The following is a 9,063-nucleotide window of genomic DNA, read 5'->3' on the forward strand; positions in this document are numbered from 1 at the left end:
AAGGGATGGTGGGATAACTACCTTTCCGATAACCAAAAACACTCAATCTTTTCTGCCATAAAAGTCAACGACCAGAACGAACCCATCATTAGTGACGACGGGGAACCTATCCCTGATGCTGTCAATACCTTGATTTTTACCATAGCAAGCCACTTCATTGGTGATCCATCTCTTTGGAAAGATCGTTCTGCGGAACTACTTTCCAATCTTAGATGCAAAACTTTGTCTGATTTTCGATGGTATAAAGATACCTTTCTTACGAGGGTTTATACCAGAGAAGACAGTCAGCAACCTTTCTGGAAAGAAAAATTCCTTGCTGGACTCCCCAAATCACTTGGAGATAAGGTAAGGGACAAAATTCGTAGCTTAACTCCAGACGGGATAATACCCTATGATGAGTTAAGTTATGGCCAACTCATTTCTTTTATCCAAAAGGTTGCCCTAAAGATTTGTCAAGATGATAAAATCCAAAGGCAACTTGCTCGTGAGAAAACTCAAAATCGTATCGATTTGGGCACTTTCTGTGAACAATTTGGTCTTCCTGCTTGTCATCCAAGGAAATCTAAAAGACCTTCCAACCGAAAAGTTTTTAAACCTAACCCTGAAAAGAATTTCAGACGCTTCAAAAGGAATTTTCAAAAACCTAAAAATGAAACAAGTTTCCAAAAGAATTTCCAAAAGTATCCCCAGAAAAATCCCATTATTTGTTACACATGTAAAAAACCAGGACATGTTAGCAAATATTGTCGGTTAAAAGGAAAGATTAATAATCTGAACCTTGATCCTCAGATTGAGGACCAGATTAATAATCTTATGATTGAAAGTTCAGATGATAATTCTGGACCCGAATCTTCTGATAATAATATCAACAACATCCAAGTTGATGATATTGAGTCATCCTCAGATTCAGATATCAAGCAAATTAATGTTTTATCCAAAGATCAAGATCTCCTATTTGATGCAATCGAGGCTATTGACAATCCAGAACAAAAGAAAGATTTTCTTTTGAAACTAAAAAGATCTTTACAAAAGGAGAAAAAACCCAAAAGTTTGGTCCTTAATAACAAATATGACGTCAAACCTATTTTCAAAAAATTAGAAAAACAAGTTATTCGTCCCATAACCATTCAGGACCTCCAAAGTGAGGTTAACAACCTTAAGAGAGAAATACAGGAAATTAAAAGAAACCAAAGTGATCATCATCATATTCTCTCACAATTAGTACAAGAAGAAGAATCTGGTGATGAGGATCTTGGTTCTCTTTTAAACCAAACTGAGTCCTCTAAGGAACAAGAAAACAAAATTTCTAACGACAATGAGGTAAAACAAATTTTGAGAATAATAAATGTATTCTCCTTCATGAAGCATCGTGTTAATGTCCGAATTGTCGTTAAAGATTTTGTTTTTGACACCATTGCACTCTTTGATTCAGGTGCAGATTCAAACTGTATTATGGAAGGTCTGGTCCCCACAAAATATTTTGAAAAAACTACTGAACGCCTTAGCTCAATAACGGGTGAAAGGCTAAGTATCAATTTTAAAATAACCAATATTTTTATTGAAAAAGGAAATATCAGTATTCCCACCGATTTCATCATCTCAAAAGAGATAAAAAATGATGTAGTTTTGGGGACACCTTTTATAAATCTTTTGTTTCCTTATTTGGCAGATTGGCCTGGACTTACCTCTTTTGTAGGAGGACAAATAACTTTCTTTGAGTTCTTAGACTCACCAAAGCAAAGATCTCTAAACCTAATCGAATCCAAAACCAAACAGATTTGTTTTCTAAAACAAGAAATCTCTTTCAAAACTCTTGAATCGCAGCTTTCGCAACCAAAGGTTCAAGAAAAAATAAAAAATCTTTTAAACCAAATTGAAACATCTATTTGTTCTGATTTGCCTCATGCCTTCTGGGATAGGAAACAACATATAGTTGATCTTCCATATGAAAAGGATTTCAAAGAATCTAAAATCCCTACAAAAGCCCGTCCCATTCAAATGAATGAGCAGCTTTTGCAGCATTGTCAACAAGAAATTAATGATCTCTTGGATAAAAGATTAATCAGGCCCAGCAAAAGTCCTTGGTCTTACTCTGCTTTTTATGTTAATAAACAAGCTGAGATAGAAAGAGGAACTCCCAGGCTTGTTATCAATTATAAACCTTTGAATCAAGCTTTACAATGGATTCGTTATCCCATCCCAAATAAAAAGGATTTGCTTAACAGGTTAAACTCGGCAAATATTTTTTCAAAATTTGATATGAAGTCAGGCTTTTGGCAAATCCAAATTACTGAATCAGATCGATATAAAACAGCTTTTACAGTTTCATTCGGGCAGTATGAATGGAATGTAATGCCTTTTGGTCTGAAAAATGCCCCTTCAGAATTTCAGAAAATCATGAATGATATTTTCAATCCATACTCAAACTTTGCAATTGTCTATATTGATGATGTCTTAATTTTTTCCCAAACTCTGGATGAACATTTCAAACATGTTAAAACTTTTATGTACATCATCCAAAAAAATGGACTTGCTGTTTCTAAACCAAAAATTGTTCTTTTTCAAACAAAAATCCGATTTCTTGGTCACATTATTTTCCAAGGAACAATAACTCCTATTGAAAGATCAATTCTGTTTGCAGAAAAGTTTCCAGATTATATCCTCGATAAACCTCAGCTCCAGAGGTTCCTAGGATGTCTTAATTATGTTTCAGATTTCATCCCGAATCTGAACAACCTCCTTAAGCCCCTCCATGATAGGCTTAAGAAAAATCCCCCACCTTGGACGGACAAACATTCGGATATCATTAGATTTCTTAAAACCAAAGTTCGCAATCTTCCATGTCTTTACCTACCCATTCCTCATGCATTCAAAATTGTGGAAACTGATGCATCAGATTTAGGATATGGTGGTATTTTAAAACAAAAACTGCATGATAAAGAAGGTATCATTGCATTTACATCCAAACACTGGAATTCTACTCAACAAAAATATTCCACTATCAAAAAAGAAATTTTAGCCATTGTTTTATGCATCACAAAATTTCAATCAGATTTACTCAATCAAAAATTTCTAGTCCGAGTTGATTGTAAATCAGCTAAAGACGTGTTACAAAATGATGTAAAAAATCTTGCATCAAAACAAATTTTTGCCAGATGGCAAGCAATTTTAAGTGTCTTTGATTTCGACATTGAGTACATCAAGGGTAACTCAAACTCTCTCCCTGACTTTCTCACACGTGAATATTTGCAGGGAGATAATCAAGGAAAAGATGCCTAGAAAGGCAGCACTAGCCTCGGTAAGAGGCAGAGGAATTCGCCTAGCCCTTCCTGGGCCAACAAAGAGGTCTGGGTCAAGTACCCCGACTGGGTCATCTACCCAACAACCTTCCCCTTTAACCCAAGAGCCGACTGGGTCATCTACTCAGATCACAAAAAAGGTAGTTGAGTCATCTACTCAACCCCCAAGCAGCCAAACAGCCAAACAAACAAAGGCAGACTATGCCTTCCCAATCCAAACCTTGTTGGCCTTACAAGATGCGGGCCTTACAAAACTTCATAAAAAATCCTGGGCTGACATATGTGACAGCTCAGATGAAGATGAAATAGACCTTACCAAACTTATATCACAAATGGCAACTCAAAAAACCATTTGCAATGATCCAAAAGGAAAAACAATTGCCCAAACCATGCCACCTCAATCAAACCAAACCCATCCTGTCAACACTCAATTAAAACAACCAACCACATACATTTCTAAAAACAAGTTCTCTTCTGTTCTTCTAATGGAACCTGAGTTTTGGGAAAAATCACCTTTTAAAGTTATTCCTAAAGTCTTTCCACCAGGATTCCATTTTAAACCAACAGCCTTGAATAAAACCAGACAGTTTTATGAATTCATATTAGTGGATTCAGATTCAGTCTCAATAAAACATTACAAAGATCCTAAAGATGCCACCAACATAACTCATTCAACCCTTCAAATTCTCAAAGTACTCACCCCTAATCAATTTGGTAAAAACCCAAACAATACAAAAAAATTTTCTAATCCTTATGACCCGATGGGATATTCCTATTGGGATTATGTGGATGCCTGGACAAGAGTATTTTGGTTGCAAAATAATCAGAATAGACATTCTTGGCTCATTTATTTCAAGAAAAATACCAATTATCAATTCCCAAATTGGTTCACCCAATGGTGGGATTACTTTGGCCCTCTACCAGAAATATTGCCCCCACCTGTCGATGAGGGGTTCAAAATTTTCACCAAAAAATTTGACCAGCAGGAAACAAGCATTCCTGCAGATCTCCAATTTTTCTCTGTTTTCTCCCTGGCCTGGGTATTCTCATGGCAGTACAGGTACGGCAAACAAGAACATCCAAAATCACCACCTATGCTTCAAAGGAATGCCTATGTAAAATGGTGGTCTCAGTTTGACGCCTCCATGGCTCATCCAGACAAAGTTCGTAATTGGTTCAAAGAGCACCCCAAGTTCACCAAACCATTCGACCATGAAGAATCAGTATTTCTCAACCAGAAAGCCCAAATTGCAGCAGCCCTTGCAGTGGCCCAATCAAAAGAAACCTTAGCAAGACACCTTCAAGAAATCATGCAGATGATCGAGGAAGACAAAAAACACAAAGATGATCCTACTCCCTCAGAAGAATCATCAAGTGATTACAATCAAAATGAAGACGACTGCTTTGGAATCAATCTAGGAGAAGATTAGAAGAATAAATTGTATCAACTTGTTCTGTAGAAATAGTACCGGTTAACATAACCGGCACTGTAGAAACAGTATTTTTCTCAATTATAAAAGGAGGCTACGCTTTCATAGTAAGGCACCCTTTTCATTTTAGAAAAACATAGAGAGAAGTTAGAGAGAGATGCTCTGAGATTTCCCCTTGTAAGCTCTTCAGCTCCTCTTCCCTCTTCTCCCTTTTCAATACATTCAATAAAAATCTTTTATTCAGTTCTTCATCTTTTATTCAGTTCTTCATATTTGTGTTTCCATATTTACATTACTGCAGTTGCATATGTGTGCGGACTACCGCCACATCTAACTACATAACTAACTTGCATATGCGTGCGGACTACCGCCGCATCTAACTTCATATATATATATATATATATATATATATATATATATATATATATATATATATATATATATATAATATATTAGGAGTTCGGATAGAGTAGAGTAGAGTATACCTTGAACCCGTACATTACCCTACCCGTAGACAGTGACGGACCCAGAAAATTTTAAGAGTGGAGGCAAAATATATATATATATATATATATATATATATATATATATATATATATATTAAATAAGTTTTGTTAAATATTATTAATTATACGGAGATATAAAAATTAGAAAGAGTTAGGGAATACTTTTATTCTTAAAATACTATTCATTATATATAATTTATAAAAAAATATTTTTTTATTTCTAAAACTTAAAATTAAAATATTTTTATTAAACTATAGATAACTTATTATTCTAACTAATTTTTTTATACACATTTAATAAAAAAAGACTGAATTAAGTCAATTAACTGGCATATTAACGCTTAATGATACATTAGTATTTATAATTTGAAATTAGAATTATATATAAATACTAGAAAAATTAAATCTTTATATAAAAAGTATGTTTATATAAAATAATAGAAACATAATTTATAATTTTTTTATTTTTTTTAAAATAATTAAATTTGTTATATATTTTTTAATTTAATTTTGATATAATGTTAGATGAAAGATTTTATACATCTGTTTAGTTATATATTGTAATTAAAATATTTTTTATCATTATTTTTAAAAATAAAAAATATTTTAAATTGGTAAATTAATCAGTTTATTTTAAAAATTTTATATGCAACATAGATATATATAATAGAACAAAAGATAAAAAAATAAGTAATAAGGATGAATAGATCGAGAATAAAATAAAATATATAAAGTCATGAAAAAAATAAAATATTAAATTAATACCTAAACTATAATTGTTTGAATTAAAAATTATAATTAAAAATATAAAAAAGAGAAATAATAAAACTGAAAGATACATAGAGTCATGGAGAGCTATATAAAAAAATTGGAGAATTTAAAATTTATTTTTTGATGAAAAGAAGATGACCACTAAATAAGGAATAGAAAAAAAAGGTTGAAATAATAAAAATAAGAAAATGGTTTAAGAGAATAAAAGAGTAACGATACAATAATTAAATTTGATTAGGTTAAATAATAATAAAAATGATAAAAAATAAAAAATAAATTTAAAACTTTAGCTAATTAAATTTATTTTATTTATAATGGATCATTTAAAATTTAAAGTGGAGACATATTATATATAACTATATTTTTAAAACAAAAATTAATAACACAGTGGGGGCAAGTGCCCCCTCATTGTTGTGCTTGCGTCCGTCTCTGCCTGTAGAGTAGACAATTCTACCCTATTTGCAATGGATAGAATAGACAACCCTATCTAAACGGATTGATTCGGATTGGATACCCATGAGTAGGGTATAAATTGCCAGCCCTACTCTTATATTATTTTATCATGTTGTCTCTCTTTCTTCCTTTTTAATTTGATCAAGTAATTTTCAATTTTTATTTACATCTGTTACTATGCTTTTCTAAGATTCCAAGAAAAGTATAACAAAAAGACGGTGAAGAACCAGTGCTGCACGGCTTATTAGTGGCTCACACCATTTCTAGGTGCCTTCTCTATTCCTTTTATGTGGGATACTAAGCGGGAAATAAACATACCAATATTTAGGGGTGTGCATGGGTCGTGTAAAATCGGGTTTGATGTGATTCAGATCCGATCCGAAATATATATCGGACCTATTTGTTAGATTCGAACCCGACTCTAAACCTGATGAAACTTATACACTTTCGGGCCACGATTATACCAGGTAAAAATCGGGTAAAAATTGAGCCATTAACATTATATTACCTTGATACCTTCTTGTAAGTTAGCATGTAAAAATATCCAATTTTCCAAGACTCAAACTATTATTTGACATGGTAAAATTCACTTAGAAAAATATAACAAGAACTAACTCTTCTCTAAAATTAAAGTATAACCATAATCAATACTAATATTGCCTAATAACACTAAATATTTAAATCAATACAAATAACACAAGATTATGCATTAGTCTAAAGTCTTATGCATTTTAAACATAAAAAATTAACTTATAGTCTTATATATAATGACTAATAACACAAAATATTAAGGTTTACAATACTTAAATTCCACATAATAATAGTCATCATCCATCACTAATAACACAAAATATTAATTGTGTATGATGACCAGGCCACCGGGTCGATTTCGGGTGACCCGAGCTATGGCCCGGACCTGACCTGAAATAATGATCGAGTCTATTTTTGAGACCCTTACCCAACCCTAAACTCGATGAAATCACACCAAATTAGCCCCTAAAGTGTTTGGGACCGGACCGGATCTTTAAACCGAGCCGGACCATGCACACCCCTACCAATATTTTTTGGATAATGGTATTATTATTTCTATATTTTTATAATATTACTTCATATACATGATTTTTCTTATTCTATATTTATATAATTTTATAAAAAGAGAATGATATTATTAAAATAGAAATAATAATATTCATTCCTTATTATTTAAGTAAAAAAACAATACCAATATTATTTTTATTAACGTGGTTGTTGAATTACTTTTAAAAGTTTTTTGGCACTAATATATAATTTATTAATAGAAAAGTTGAAAAGGAAAACAATAACGCGGGTCTGTTCCAACAGAGCAAAAGTGCAAAACATGGGTGCGTCTGAAATTAAATAGATGCTTGTTTTGTTTCTTGACTTTTTATGTTTATGTGTGTGAACTTCAAAACTTATTCGTAATTTGTATTAATGTATAGGTTTTCAAAATTTTCTAAATTGCATATTTAGACACCAAAAAGCAATTACAATTTACAAATGACAATTGGCTTTATATTTAAATATAACACACGGTCATACGGACACACGGTTAGTTCAGTCACCCTATAGAAAACGAAACTTCCTGTGAAGATAAAGTAGATTTATAAAAGGAAATGGATCCTCTCCAGTTTTTTCAACACTTGACAAAATACAGTGTAATTTCTCACCTTTGATTTTAATAGTTGGACTAGAAATAAATAAGAGAGAGAGTATGGTGAATGATTAGATTAAACACTGCACACCATCCAGTTTTTTATTCACTGGAGAGGATCCACTCCCATTTATAAAATACTCGCTTTGTTGACAAATGACAATAATTATCCACCAAAATAATAATAATAATAATAATAAATATGTACTAACAAAATAAAAGAACCTTAAGTAGGCAAGTTCTTCTATTATAAGCAGATAAAATTACCTTTACACAAAATATACTTTTTTATAAATATAATTGATAAATATTATATTTATTCTTTGCTTTAAAATAATTTAGAATCATGAATTTACATTTTATATCACATAAATTAAGAAACTAATATTTTTCTAATATATTTACTTTGTATTTGAGCTAAAATTAATCAATTTTTTCTTAAAGTATTGACTTGGAGCATTTATTTTCTATATACAATTATGCAAATGAAAAAAAAAATACTAACTAGATATTACAAACGACATAAAATTTTTAACGTCTTAAAAATAAACAAAAATGCTATATGCATAATAAAAATTAACTAGTAAATCAGTTATTATATATTTATATATTAATATATGTATTATTTAATTTATTTTTAATGTAAATATTTTAATATATATTTTATACAAATAATTAATTTGATAACTAATTTTAATATATGATTAAAATAATTATAAAATAAAATAAAATAAATATTGTGGAGTAGAGAATTATACTTTTATTTGGAACCCCTTTTCTTCGAAGTTCGAAGATTTGGTATTGACTTATTGATATTATATAAGTTTATAGCATATATTGTCTTTTTGTTTTTTTTTTTTTTTCAATATAGTAATTTATTTAATCTCAATGTGCCTCCATCAATATAAGAAAAGGCAGCATATATAATAAAG

This window comes from Arachis stenosperma, chromosome 5, assembly GCF_014773155.1.
Source record: "Arachis stenosperma cultivar V10309 chromosome 5, arast.V10309.gnm1.PFL2, whole genome shotgun sequence".
Lineage (NCBI taxonomy): Eukaryota > Viridiplantae > Streptophyta > Magnoliopsida > Fabales > Fabaceae > Arachis > Arachis stenosperma.